Source organism: Zingiber officinale, chromosome 8B, assembly GCF_018446385.1.
Source record: "Zingiber officinale cultivar Zhangliang chromosome 8B, Zo_v1.1, whole genome shotgun sequence".
Taxonomy (NCBI): domain Eukaryota; kingdom Viridiplantae; phylum Streptophyta; class Magnoliopsida; order Zingiberales; family Zingiberaceae; genus Zingiber; species Zingiber officinale.
Window position 1 is genome coordinate 110,500,554 of NC_056001.1, and position 15,310 is coordinate 110,515,863.

At 36.2% G+C, this 15,310-nt stretch overlaps 2 pseudogenes; both read right to left on the reverse strand.

Moving 5' to 3' along the window:
• Nucleotides 1-3,283: 3,283 nt before the first annotated feature.
• On the reverse strand, nucleotides 3,284-3,454 carry LOC122018162 (annotated as a pseudogene).
• Nucleotides 3,455-4,123: 669 nt separating this feature from the next.
• On the reverse strand, nucleotides 4,124-4,305 carry LOC122018164 (annotated as a pseudogene).
• Nucleotides 4,306-15,310: the final 11,005 nt, after the last annotated feature.

Sequence of the window (15,310 nt, forward strand, 5' to 3'; positions counted from 1 at the left end):
CGGGCTATGTTGTTATGATAAGACATTCAGATTATCATCTAAATATCCATGGTTCGATCTCTAGTTATAACGTATTTACAGGAATTTTTCCTCCAAATAGAGAGCGTAATCAAAAGATGTTAGGCTCTTAGGTTGTCCACCACGTGTGCTTCCCGATTTATCTTAATGGTCCATGGAAAAATTCTATGAGGTCGAGCTGATAATCCAGAGATAGTCAATCAGGTAGCCTTGGTTTATCATTTTTTTAAATTTTTTTTATTAGAATAAATAACTATCATGATAATTTCTTAATATAAAATGGTTATATACACTTTCTAATGACATTTAATATAAAATCTATTAGAGTATCTATAATGATGCACAAATATCAATTATTTAACCTTTAAATCTAATTATTATTTTTTTTAAGATATAACTCAATTAAAGAAATTCAAGACAACCATAATAATAAGGCAGATTCCAGAAAAAAGACATCTTGAATTTTTTTCTAAACAGATGAGTTTAATTTCTTTAAAATCACAATCAGCCCGGTATATCTGATTGCTTAGGAAGTGATTAGTTGAAATATATTTTTGAGAACAATCATATAATCGTCATCTCCAAGTGATCTTTCCCAATTATTGGCCACCATTAAGCAGAACTGGTCATGCACAGCCAAGTAACCTGCAGTAAAAAACAGGGAATAAAAATTTGATTAAATTGAATTAATTAATTTAACTGATTGAATTTAAAAATTCAGTTCGATTATAATAAATTGATTTATTTTATTCTCCTTTTGCAACTACCATAATTGTTAAGGATTTAGATTAAGGATAATATCTAATTTTATAATTTTACATGATCACTAATGATATTATACGTTATCAAAGTTGTCACTAGTAATGACAAGTAACTTAAAATTAGAGAAATTTTGCATGATCTCTAATGATATTCTCAAAGTCAACTATTTAAAAGTTAAAATCAAATAAAAATGTATAAAAGTTTAATTAATTTAGTTAAAAATCGAATTAACTTATGATACGGAACAGGAAAAAATAATTTTAATTTTTTTATTAATTTGTAGTGAGTTAGGTTTTTAAGGTTATTTTAATCTTTTGCATATTTAGGATTGGGCCTATATATTCGACCTGTTTAATTGTTTTGAAGAGTTTTGGTTTAATTCTATTTTGAGCCGCTATTTCTTTGGTATTTTCCTTATTTCTTGGTATTCTCTTTTAAATCAAGTTGTAAAAGTATCAATTTCGATATTCATATGAGAATCAATGGAGTCGATAGTATCTGTTGCGTTAACTTATCGGTTCAGTTTGTTCAATTTTTATTGAAAAATTTAGTCGGTTTGGTTAGTTCAAAAAAAAAACTCAATCTATTTAGTTACAGTTAAATCGATTTGGTTTTGAATCGATTACTCAACCTTAGTCTATAGTTTGCAATCGCTCAATTAGCTAGTAATATTCACCAAATATTCACCACTTTCATCCCATAAAATTCTCTTAATTATTTGTGGTTGTCATTGAATAGACCTAATCCAATCCTTCTCCAGGATCTATATTAATGGGAGCTTTGTGCATGACCTTTCCTGTGTCATCGGACATAACTAAATTATTGACAGGTGTATCAATATTATGCCGATTAGTCATATTTTAATCAATCTTGATCTAATCATATTATTTTCTGTTTATCAGATCAACAAATAATAATAACTAGTCATCATGCAGATATGTTGCATGTGTAATGCAATGCATGAATACGCGAAAAATAGTACTCTAGACCTATAAATTGGACTTGTAAGGGTGCGCCAGGCTCATTGATGTGCGTAAATATTATGATCGTTTATGTATGTTTTAACGTACATTCACTTGCTTTATACATATATATTCCTTGCATTATTGCCTCTTTTATCATGTATTCATCATATATACTCTTTTGTTCGGATATCTGCTCTTTGTTTGGTTTTGTGTTGACAGGGACAACTTTTGGAGCGAAAATGGTGATTATCGACGCACCGGAACAAAGCAGAGAGCACGGCCGTGCAACCTTGCACGACCGTGTGACTAATCCAAAGAGGGATCAGAGCACGGTCGTGCAACCCTGCACGACCGTGCCTCACAGCCAGCAACCAAGCAAGGAACGGCCGTGCAACCCTGCACGGTCGTGCCCTCCCATGACTGCAACGATGGAGCACACGACCGTGCAACCCAACACGGCTGTGTCCCAAGAGCCGAGCCCGGAGTTCACACGGTCGTGCCAATTGGCACGACCGTGCAGCGCAGCCAAAGACAAAGAAGGGTACGGTCGTGCCATCCTTACACGGGCGTGTCGCCGTAGCCGCGCCCTAGCCTATAAAAGGGTTTTAACCCTTTTCCTCAAAGGGGAGAGCCGGGAAGCGAGTCATTAACAGGAGAATCACTTTGGTGTTGTTCCACGTCGCCCACGACATCGGTACAGCGATCTTTCATCACCACATCAACTCCAGAAGCAAAGGATTTGATCCGAAGATCACTCGTCGTCGTTGGATAAGCATACTTCTTCTTTCTCTCTTCGTGTTTGAGAATTGTATGTTTAAATACACCATGTCTTTGAGTTTTTCTCCGGCGTCTATGGAGTAGAGTCCTTGTTCTAGGATGAGGGAGTAATTGTGGATTGGTTTTGATGTAAGACTCGTATTATGCTTATATTCATTTGATGATTTCGCTTGCTTTGTTTCGACTACTCGATCTCTATATCATGTTGATTGATTGTGTAGGAATTGTCAACCTCGTAGAGTGAATATCTTAGATTGTACACCCGAGGGGCCCTAGTTCATGGACATCTAGGGTACTTCATTGAAAGGAGAGGTGACTCCTCCATAAGGAAGTAAGAGACCAAACTAAGCTCCTTAATTCTATCCTTGATAACGTCAATTAGAGTTGTGTCCTTGTGATCTACCGAGGCGCCCTAGTGACAGGGGTTAATCGTAACAAGATTTCATAGGGATTGTCTTTATTTGGTGCTTAAGGATAGTTGCTTTAGCTTCCGGTGAATGCATGCTGATGGACAATGAGTATAGGATAGCATGTGATACATCAATACCACCACAATGAAATCGAACTCCTAGAACTCTTCATAAACCAGGTTGATTACTTCTCATTGCTAGTTCTCGTTTCTGCTTTCCAATCTCTTTTCTTAGATTACTTACAACCATCGATAGTGTAGCTAATCCTAAGTGTATCATCACTAGTGCTTATAACCAGTCCTCGTGGGATCGATAATCTTTATTACTAACGACGAATCCGTGCACTTGCGAAATCGTAACACTCATGCAGTAGTATAACGTAAGGGCAATGCTCGAGAATCAATAGCAAGCTACTGTAACAGACTCTCCCTCATAAAAATTTAATTTAATTTTTATATCATATATTAAATTGTTAAGAAGAGATACTATACTTGATCTTAGCCAAAAGGCCAAGAAAGGTATGCTTGCTGATGTCGTCTACCGAAGATAATTATAGAAACTTCTCTGTTCACGTTGTTTTCAATCCTAAGATATGGAATTAAAAAGAATAATGACAATGCATATTTTTTATATAAAAATAATCAAAGAAAATTACTAATAAATCTTGAATTTATTTTCAGTGTGAAAGTTAAAAAAGGACATTAATATAATTTAATTATAGATTTCACCCAAATTAGTCAGTAAAGTGTTCAGATTGTTAAAAAAACAATCTATTTAGTTTCGGTTAAATTGTTTTGGTTTTGAATCAATTACTTAACCTTAATCTATACTTTGCAATCGCTCAATTAGCTAGTAATATTCGCCAAATATTCACCATTGTCATCTCATAAAATACTCATAAGTATTTGTGGTTGCCATTGAATAAACCTGATCCAACCCTCTCCAAGATTTGTATTAATGGGAGCTTTGTCCATGACCTTTCTTGTGTCATCGGACACAACTAAATTATTGACAGGTGTATCAATATCATGTTGATTGGCCATATTTTAATCAATCTTGATCTGATCATATTATTTTCTGTTTATCAGATCAACAAATAATAATAACTAGCCATCATGCAGATGTGTTACATGTGTAATATAATGTATGAATACACGAACATACTACTCCTGACCCATAAATTGGATTTGGTAAGGGTGCGCTAGACTCATGCAGTAGTGCAACGTAAGGGCAATGCACAAGAATCCCAGCAGCAAGCTACTATAACGGACTCTCCCTCATACAAATTTAATTTAATTTAATTTTTTATATCAAATATTAAATTGTTAAGAACATATACTATACTTGATCTTTGTAACACCCATAGGATCCCTAATGATTTCATATGAATTGTTGCATGATTAGAATAGGCCTTATGTGGATTTTCCAAAAATAAAAGGAAAAAATATAGAACCAAAAAGAGGCATGACCAAGGTTTGAACCTTGGACCTCTTATCTGTTGGAGTGTATACTGAAAGCCTAAGCTTTGTAAACATTCATTATGAATAAAGAATCACATTTGGTCAAATTGTCTACATTAGTTTGTAGTTGTTCATTTAATTTATATTGTAGATAACATAGTATGTGGTGTCACATGCAGAAGATGATGTTATCAGTACCTTATAAATTATAAACAGTAGCTCACGACCAAAATGAAAAGGAACAAACCATTAGAAGGTCGTAGTGTAATTAGGTATTAGTTTATCTTGACTATATAATTACACTGGTACACTCAGAGTGTATTGAGTAGGACCATTTGAGGTCATTTCTTTTATACTGACTTTATAAAGGAACAAATACCTCGGTTATTATGGAAGTGTGTGCTCTTAATCCTAATATAATAACAAGCACATATATTTGATATTTATTTCTTTAATTTATCAATGGGTGAGATTTAGTTCGATGAATCAATAAGCCCGATAAGTTGAGAAATTATATCACTTATAGTGTGTGTTGTTGATTATAGAAGGAAACTGTGTCCTAGAGATACTAGGTTGATAATGTCCCCAAGAGGAGCTCATAAGAATTGTCATGTTAAACCCTGCAGGTGGACTTAGTCCGACATGACGATAAAGTTGAGTGGTACTACTCTTGGACTTAGATATTAATTAAATGAGATTGTCAGTAACTCACTTAATTAGTGGACATTCGATATCTTAAACACAGGGAGACTAACACACTCATAATAAGAAGGAGCCCAAAAATGTAATTTGGGATTGGTGCGGTAGTTCAATAATAGTTCTCTAGTGGAATGAATTATTATTGATAAAATTAAGTTGTGTGTAACACGGGATGCTTAATTTTATCGGGAGACCAAAACCAATTCCTCCTCTCGGTCCCTATCGTAGCCTCTTATTTATAGAGTACTATACCCACCTTCTATACCCACCAATAGGGGGGCCGGCCAAGCTAGCTTGGGAACCAAGCTAGGGCCGGCCTAGGTATAAATTAGGGTGGCCGGCCCTAGCTTGAACCCAAGCTAGTGGGGGCCGGCCAAATTAAATTAAAAAAGAATTTTAATTTTAAGTTTTATTATGTGGAAGAAATAATTTATTAAAGAGAATTAAAATTAAAATATCTCTCTTGTAAAAGATCTACAAAAGATTAAAGAAAGAGATTAGATCTCTTTCCTTATTTGTAGATTGGTGAGATATTTTATTTTCTCTTTAAAATTATCCACATGTTGATAGAATTAAAATTATAGAAATTTCCTTCTATCAACCATGAAGAGATTTTTAAAGAGAAATTTTAATTTTAAAATTTTCCGGAAACAAATTAGGAAGTTTTAATTGTTGATTAAAACTTGTCTAATTTTACTCCTTTGATGTGGCCGGCCATTAGAGATTAATTGGGGAAATTTTATTTTATTTTTCTCAATTAAATCATGTCAAGGAAATTAAGGAAATTTTATTGTAATTAAATTTCCTAATTTGCCTAGGCCAAGGAATATAAAAGAAGGGGTGAGGGTGCCTTCATGAGACACAACCTCTATTATTTCTCTCCCTCTTTTATTCCTTGGAGTGGCCGGCCATCCTCTTCCTCTCTCTCTCTTTGTGGTGGCCGAATCTCTCAAAGGCTTGGAGCTCTTGTGGCGGCCGGATACTACTTGGAGAAGAAGAAGAAGAAGAAGGAGAGAAAGCTAGCATCTCTTGGAGCTTGGTTGGTGTTTTGTTCTTCATCCTTGGTTAAGCTTCTTTTGTGGCCGAACCTAGCTAGGAGGAGAAGAAGGTGGTTGGTGTTTTCTCATCTTGGAAGATCGTTGCCCACACAACGTCCGAGGTTAGAAGAGGAATACGGTAGAAGATCAAGAGGTTTTTCTACAAGGTATAACTAGTAATTTTTCTTTCCGCATCATACTAGTTATTTATGGAAATAATACCAAATAGGCTTACGTTCTAGAATTTCGAATATGTTTTTCGATGTTGTGTTCTTTTGTTTTTTCTTTTCCTTGTGATTTGATTATTCTTTTCGGTTAACCTAAAGTTATTTTAGGAAATTAAATATTAGATTTCTATAAAAGGTTTTGTCTAGTCGGTAGTGGTTGCTCCCATATCCAAGAAGGTCATGTGCCTCGCCACGTCAGTACTGGGAACCGATTATGGAAATTAATATTTAATGGAATTAATAACTTAAGGTGATTTGGGTCGAACGTGTTAAGTTCCGCAGGAGATCCAAGTCAAAACCTAAAAGAACAAATAGATTAAGTTTTGGATCAAACGTGTTAAGTTCCGCAGGCGATCCAAAATTTAATTTAAAAGAACAAATGGTAGCTAGGAAAAGGTTCAGACCTTTGTACAAAATTTTTGTACAGTGGAACCTCTAGGCTTTCCGAGTAGCAACCAACATTATCAAATGGTTCTAGGTAATAACCAGTAGCCCCAGCATGGGTGTGCTATTATAAAAGAGAGGGAAATTGTAGTTAAAGGTAGGGAAATAGTCACTAAGAAGGAAAAAATTTAAGTTTTCTTCTTCTTCTTTCAATGAGAAGTTGGTTTTGCCTTCTTCCTTCATTGAGAATAAATATGAAAATGGGAAAGACAAACTTCATTTTTGCTTCTCTCTTCCTCATTCCTCCTCCTCTCCACCGAAATCAAGCCATCCTTCCTCACCATTGCCGAACCAAGCTAAGGTCCCCTTCCTAGGAAAGTTTCACAAAGCAAGGGTATTCTCTTAGTAAATCGAGCGAGAGGATGTAAGTATTCCCCTCACCTGCAGTACAAGTAGCTTCGTATGTTTTTATGCTTAAAGGTTGCTTAAAAACTAGGGTCTTGCCTTACATGTTTCGGCCAAGTAAGAATAAAAGAAGGTAGATGAAATTTAGGACCTAACTATGCTTGGTTATGACTCCTCATGATATGTAACCTACTATGTGATGCTAGTTTAATGATCTCATGCTTTAGGTTGAATGAAAAGTTAGATCCATGCTTTAGGGTTTCGGCCAAGGAAGAATAAAAAGGGTTAGATGAAATTTAGGACCTAACTATGCTTGGTTTTGACTCTTCATGACATGTAACCTACTATGTGATGCTAGTTTAATGATTTCATGCTTTAGGTTGAATGAAAAGTTAGATCCATGCTTTAGGGTTTCGGCCAAGGAAGAATAAAAAGGGTTAGATGAAATTTAGGATCTAACTATGCTTGTTTACGACTTCTCATGATATGTAACCTACTATATGATGCTAGTTAAATGTTTTCATGCTTTAGGTTGCACAAGAAGTTAGTATGATGCCTTAAGGGTTTCGGCCAAGTAAAAATAAAAGGGGTTAGAGGAAATGTAGAAACCTAATTATGCTTGTTATAATTCCTCATGATAAGTAACCCACCATATGATGTTAGTTTAAAGGTTTCATGCTTTAGGTTGTTAAAAGAAACCTAGACACATGCTTATAGGTTTCGGCCAAGGCTTGTGCATTAGGGTTAGAAACTTCTATACGCTTACCAAAAGTCTCACTTGCTATGCTATGTATGGTGTAAAGGTTTCATGCTTTAAACTGGAAAAAAAAAAAAAAATAGAGTCATGCTTACATGTTTCGGCCAAGACAAGGAAACTATGTTAAGGAGCTACCTAGGGTTCCAAAGGGCCTCACATGCCATGCTAAATACTATGAGATATTAGGATATTGATTCCATGTTGTTATGTAGCTTGAAAACCCATGATTCATGCTTATATGTTCCTTATAATATGATATGAATTTCATGTCACCATGTTAATTGATATGTGCACTTATGACATCATGTTATGCTCATCCATGATATGTTATATGTATGTGCACTTATGCCATCATGATATGCTTTCTTATGACATGTCATATGATATGTGCACTTATGCCATCATGCTAGGTTTTCTTATGATATGTGCACTTATGCCATCATGTTATGCTTACCTACGATATGTTATATGTATGTGCACTTATGCTATCATGTTATGTTTTCCTTATGACATGTCATATGTTATGTGCACTTTATGCCATCATGTTATGCTTATGTAAGGCTTATGTATTATGAAAAACCTAAGAGATGCTTCCCTTAAGTTGGGATTAAGAGCACTCTTCATAATATGACAAGAACATGATATGCTATGATATGACAAGAAACATGATATGCTATTTTACTTTTGTATGGCTTGTACCGGGGATGGGCTCCTAAATTGTCCCTAGGTCGATGGTCAAAGAAACGAGCCTAGTAAAAAGGGATGGGCTCCTAAGTTGCCCCTAGGTCGATGGTCAAGGAAACGGACCTAGTTCCTAGTAGGTTCAAGATTAGCTACCTTGGATCTATTTAGGATGCGCGTAAATTCATGTATGTGGTACAAAGCTGGACACTCATGTTGAGATTATGTTTAAGTACCTATATGGTATATGTTTTCAAAAGAACATCTTGCATCTACTCATTTCATGCTATAAGTTACATGTTTTCAAAAGAACATCTTGCATCTACATGTCTCATGATATATGATTTCTTATGCTGTAGAAGAATGCTCTATGGAGATATTTCATGTTATGTGATCTTTATACTTTAGAAAAATGCTCCCTTGAGATATGTTTATGATGCCTAGATGAATATGCTACTACCTTTTGATTATGTTCTCACATGTTATGCTTATGCTCTTTTGAGATATGCCTATGATACCTAGATGAACATGTCACTACTCTATGGCTAGTTTATGATTTATGATTTTGTGAGTAGGAAAGGAATTTACTAAGCCTATGTGCTTATAGTTTTATGTTTTCCTTGTACTGCAGAAAAGGGTAAGGAATGGCTACACTAAGAGGAGCAGCAGGAAGGGCGAAGATGTGTGTGGTAGTGGCATGGTGGAATAGATCCATTTGTATTTCAAACTTATATGTATCTAAGTTGTGCATGAGAAACATGTTTTGACTTTATGCTTTTGATAATAACTTGAGCTAGTATGGATAGTTTATGCACTTATGTTCTTCTTGTTTCATGTTAATATGCTTATGATATCATGAATCATGTCTCAAATGGTTGATATTAAATCAAGTTATATGCATGAATACTAGGATGTTCACATGTTATGTTAAAGGATTAGCTTGTTAGCATGTTTAATATGTGATATGATTATATTGTTCACATGTCATGTTTAGTTAATATGCATATGATCAAATCAAATTTTAAACCTCACTTCTGCTGCCATGATTTCATATGCATATATATGTGTGTTTGTATGATTCAAGTAAGTAACTCCATCCCTCCCTTAGAGTATTAGAGGGGCGGGTGTTACAATCTTAGCCAAAAGGTTGAGAAAGGTATGTTTTCTAATGTCATCTGCCGAAGGTATTTATAGAAACTTCTCCGCTCACACTGTTGTCAATTCTAAGATGTGGAACTAAAAAGAACCATGACAGTGCATATTTTTTATATAAAAATAATCCAAAAAAATTACTAATAAGTCTTAAATTTATTTCCAGTGTGAAAAGTAAAAATGACATTAACGTAATTTAATTTTAGGTTTCACCAAAATTAGTCAGTAAAGGGTTCATATTATTAATAAAATAGTAAGATAACAATAATAATAAAGCAAAAAAATGAAGGATACTCGATAACTTTGATTCCTTCTTTTGTTTTGGAGATAAATATATAAAAAAAAAATCAAAGAATCACGAAACTATTACATCTATAGATGTCTACACTAAAGACATTAACGCAAACGACCACAATTCAAGACATCTATGAAGAGAAAACATATCAAGCAAGCAACTACAATCCAATCGGGAGCTCTATCACTTGATCTATAGAGCGCTAGACATGTGTCTAAACCTTGTGAAACATCCTCTCAATATAAGGTACACTGTTCTCAAAACGACAATGGTTACATGCATCCCATACAAGATAAATCATCAAAAACACTCCAAGATATCACACCTTAGTGCGTCTTCATTTCCCTTTGTAGTAGCGTCAAAATACTTCACACAATCTTGTCATGCTAGTGATATCAAAACTGATGTCCAACCATCTCTTAACCTTATCAAAAAGAGACTTAGCAATACCACATTCAAAGAAGATGTGGCCATTAGACTCTTCAAATCGGCGGCATAGCAAATGTCTTGTTTGGTTCATATGGCATGTTGTCCGCCGTCCTTAGCTTATCATGAGCAAGCATCCAAGTTGTGAATCAATGCTTTGGTAGTATTCATTGCTTCCAAATCATCAAATACCAGGAGACTTTGGGCATTCACGGACAGAAGAACTCATATGTCAAAGCTGTCCCATTTTCCTCTGTCGTGAACCATTCAATGAGCTTCATGTTTACTTCACCTACTGAGGTATTCTGCTCCAAAAGAACATCACGAATCTGCAATATAGGTTTAATAAGTGGCGAATCTAAAGGCTTACTCCTCCAATGCCAAAAATCAAGATGCGGGAGTTAATGGTGATGAACTCATTGCACCCAAAGTGACTCCCTCCGATTTTGAATGTTCCATAATGTTCGGCATAAGAGTCATGTTCCGTGATTTCAAATCTTATAACACATAACCTCCTTCCTCTTTTGGTAGACATATAGTTGTTGAGGATCATGGTCTGGCTAGAAAGGGGGTTGAATAGATAATCACCCCAAATCTCTTGTCTTCCTACAATTAGTTAGTGCATAGAGGAATAATGAAAACACAAAGTAAGAAGACAAACCTAACATGTTCGTTTAACGTGGTTTAAAGATAAAGCTCCTACTCCATGGCTACCCGTAAGGTGGACAATCCATGTGATCCTTCGGTGGATCAAGCCTCGGTAACCTCTAGCTAGTACGAACTCCTTCTTGGTGGAGTAAACCTTGTACAACCTTTACAATACACTGCACTCCAATGATAGCTCAAGGTAAACTACTAATAAGGGTATTCCACTCCTATTTTATTAACCATAACCAATCTCTAAAGGCTTGGTTATATAGGCCATAAGCTGGAATCCCTAATTGGTTTTCTGCCTACCAGTCGACTGGTATTATCATAAGACAACTATTGTTACCATTGGACACAGCCAACATGCCTCCATAGAATCTACGAATCTGTTTAATGACTCTTTACCATTCGATTGGTAACATTACTAGTCGACTAGTCTCATAGCCGTCAGGCACTGAAACATTTTGTGCCTTGGACCAGTCGACTAGTAACTATAACACTAGGGTTTCAACCCCGAGTACAATCACTCATGCACTCATCCTCGGCCGCACAACCTTGACCTTACCTTCTAGCCTCTTCCATTAGCCTCACGTTTCTTGGATACTTCCCTATCCTTCATGACTTACCTTCAAGAGTTTCTTTCAGCCTTGTCCTTTATCGTCGAGTCTTCCATTGCTAAGTCACACTTGGACTTACGTTGCCAAGGCTACACACTTGGACTTACAACACCAAGACTCCACTTGGACTTTCACCTTTGCCAAGTCACACTTGGACTTACATTATTAAGGCTACACACTTGGACTTACACCATCAAGACTCCACTTGGACTTTTACCTTTGTCAAGTCACACTTGGACTTATGTTGCCAAAGCTACACACTTGGACTTATACCACCAAGACTCCACTTGGACTTTGCTTTTCCAAGATCACAATTGGACTTTGTCATATTGTACATGCATCCTGCACACTCATAAGCACATATCAGATACAATAATAACCTAACTTAAAACTTTACTCAAACATCAAAACCTAGGGTCACACTAATTGCTCCAACGATCTCCCACACTTTTTATATTTGGCAATTCATTTAAGTTAGGGAAACATATAAGCAATAAACATGAAAACAAAATATGTAATCAACTCATTCATATAGCAATGGAATCTAATCCTAGGTTCCCCTTTCACCTAAGCTCCCCCTTGAACTAGAATTTCTTGCAAAGGTATTTAAATTTCTACTTAAACCTAAACTGTTAGTGCAATATCTCCTAGGTCAAGGTTGACTAGGCTTGAGTTGACTCAAGTCTGAGTCTTGATGTTTGGATTTCGATGTTTGATAATATATGGAGATTGCAGGTATAATCCTTTGTTTAGGGAGATTGCTAGTGCAATTCCCCTCTGGTCAGGGTTTGACCAGATTGATGTGAAAAAGAGTCAAGTAGATCAAAGGATTAACCGGATACTTGACTGTGAAAGTCCTGGTGAGTGAAGCTAAGTAGGTGAAAGTCCCGGTGAGTGAAGTCGGACAGTTGGGAAATGGTGAGTAAAGTCGGGTAATGCTAAAATCCTGATGAGTGAAGCTAGGTGAAAACCCTAGTGAGTGAAGCTAGGTGGAAGTCCTGGTGAGTGAAGCTAAGCACGTGAAAATCCAGGTGGGTTAAAGGGATTGATCGAACATCTGGTATTGGAAAGTCCAAGTAGGTCAAAGGATTGACCAGATACTTGGCACGAAGAAATCCAGATGGGTCAAGGGTGCCCAGACATCTGGTGGAAGTCCAAGTAGGTCAAGGTTGACCGGACACTTGGTGAAGAAGCCCTAGTAGGTCAAGGGTGATTGGATACTAGGCATGATGTCCCAACAGGTCATGGTTGACTAGATATTGGGTTTGGCAACCTTGGACTTGATTTAGGCAAGTCAAAGGTGGGTAAATCGATCAACCGATCGATTGAACTGTAGTCCAATCGATAAGTTAATCGATTGGATGTGTGCCACGAAGAAGGTTTGGCCCAATCGATCGGTTGATCAATTGGGAGGCTCACGCTCACAACCCATTTTACAAACCCTAATTTTCGGTTATTGTTCATCTTCTTCCTTCTTCCACACTAAGAGAGATCACTGACTTGAGCCTCGCAGGGCCTAGCTAGGGATTCCCACCCCGGTCTTAGGTCACTAACGATAGTGTTGTCGGTTCTCTGGTGCGCAGGAAGCTTCAGAAGCTCCAGATCTTAATTTTCTTCATTGAATCCTTCCTTTCGTCTTGGGATCTTCACACAAAGAGGGCATTCTGTGACTGTATTCTCCTAGATCTGCTTTGGGTTTTGTTGGTTGCTACTAGGAAAATCTAGCGGTTCCACTGTACAAAAATTTGTACAAAGGTCTGAACCTTTTCCTAGCTACCATGTGTTCTTTTAAATTAAACTTGGATCGTCTGCGAAACTTAACACGTTTGATCCTAAGTTTAATTTATTTGTTCTTTTAGGTTTAGACTTGGATCTCCTGCGGAACTTAACACGTTCGATCCAAATCACCTAGGTCACGAAAATAATTAAATATTTATTTCCAAAATCGGCTTCCAATACTGCATGGTGAGGCACATGGCCTTCTTGGATATGAGAGCAACCACCACCGACTAGACAAAGTCTTTTAAGGAAATTAAATATTTAACCTTCCTATAGTAACCCTAGGTTAACCACTAAGAACAATCAAATCACAAGAAAAAGAAAAAACAAAAGAACACAACTTCGAAAACTAATTCGAAAAACTAGAATCGCATGCCTTTTGTATTTGGTATTTTTACAAAAAAATAAAACTAACATGATGTGGAAAACAATTATCAGTTATACCTTTCTTTGTGAATAATGACATCTTGATCTTCTACCGTATTACTCTTCCAATCTCGGACGTTGTGTGGGCAACGATCTTCCGAGACGAGAACCACCTAGCACCTTCTTCTCCTTCCTTCAAGTTTCGGCCAAGCACAAAACTTCCAAAAGATGAAGAACTTTTTCCACCAACCAAGCTCCAAGGAATGCAAACTTTCTCTCCTTCTTCTCCAAGCTAAGATCCGGCCACCACTTGATCTCCAAGAAAGATGAGAGGTTCGGCCACACCAAGGAGAGGAGAGACCTTGAAGAAGTCGGCCACGCCAAGGAAGAAAAGAGGGAGAAAATAGAATAGAGGTTGTATCCATGAAGGCACTCAAACCCCCTCTTTTATAATCCTTAACTTTGGCAAATAAAGAAAATTTAATAAAACCTTCCTTAATTCTTTTGACATTGAAAAAGAAAATTTTAATTAATTAAAATTAAAATTCTTTTCCTAGTGTATATGGCCGACCATATCAAACAAGCAAACAAGGAAATTTTTCGCTAGAAAAATTCAAGCTTCCTAATTTGCTTCCGGAAAAATTTTAAAATAAAATTTCTCTTTAATAATCCCTTCATGGTTGATGTTAAAAAGGAAATTTCTATAATTTTAAAATTTATCTTTTCAACATGTGGATGATTTATGAATAAGGAAAGTTTTTACCAAAATTAAAATCAACCTTTTAATCTACAAATAAGGAAAGTGATTTAAATCTTCTCTTAATCTTTTGTAGAATCTTATAAAAGGAAATATTTTAATTTTTAAACTCTCTTTTAAATCATGTATTCCACATAAGAAAAAATTTAAAATTAAAATTCCTTTTCTATTTCTAATGGCCGGCTACACATAGGTTGAACCCATGCTTGAACCGGCCACAATCAATCCCATCTAAACATGGTTTGGCCGGCCCTTGCTTGGGCTCCAAGCAAAACTTGGTCGGCCCCTTTTAGATGGGTACGAAGGTGGGTATAGGTGGGTATAGTACTCTATAATTAAGAGGCTACGATAGGGACCGAGAGGAGGAATTGGTTTTGGTTTCCCGATAAAATTAAGCATCCCGTGTTCGCCCCGAACACACAACTTAATTTTATCAATAATAATTCATTCCATTAGAGAACTAGTATTGAACTACCGCACCAATCCCAGATTACATTTTTTTGGGCTCCTTCTTATTATGAGTGTGTTAGTCTCCCTGTGTTTAAGATGTCGAATGTCCACTAATTAAGTAAGTTACTGACAACTCATTTAATTAATATCTTAGTCCAAGAGTAGTACCACTCAACCTTATCGTCATGTCGAACTAAGTCCACCTACAGGGTTTAACATGACAATCCTTATAAGCTCC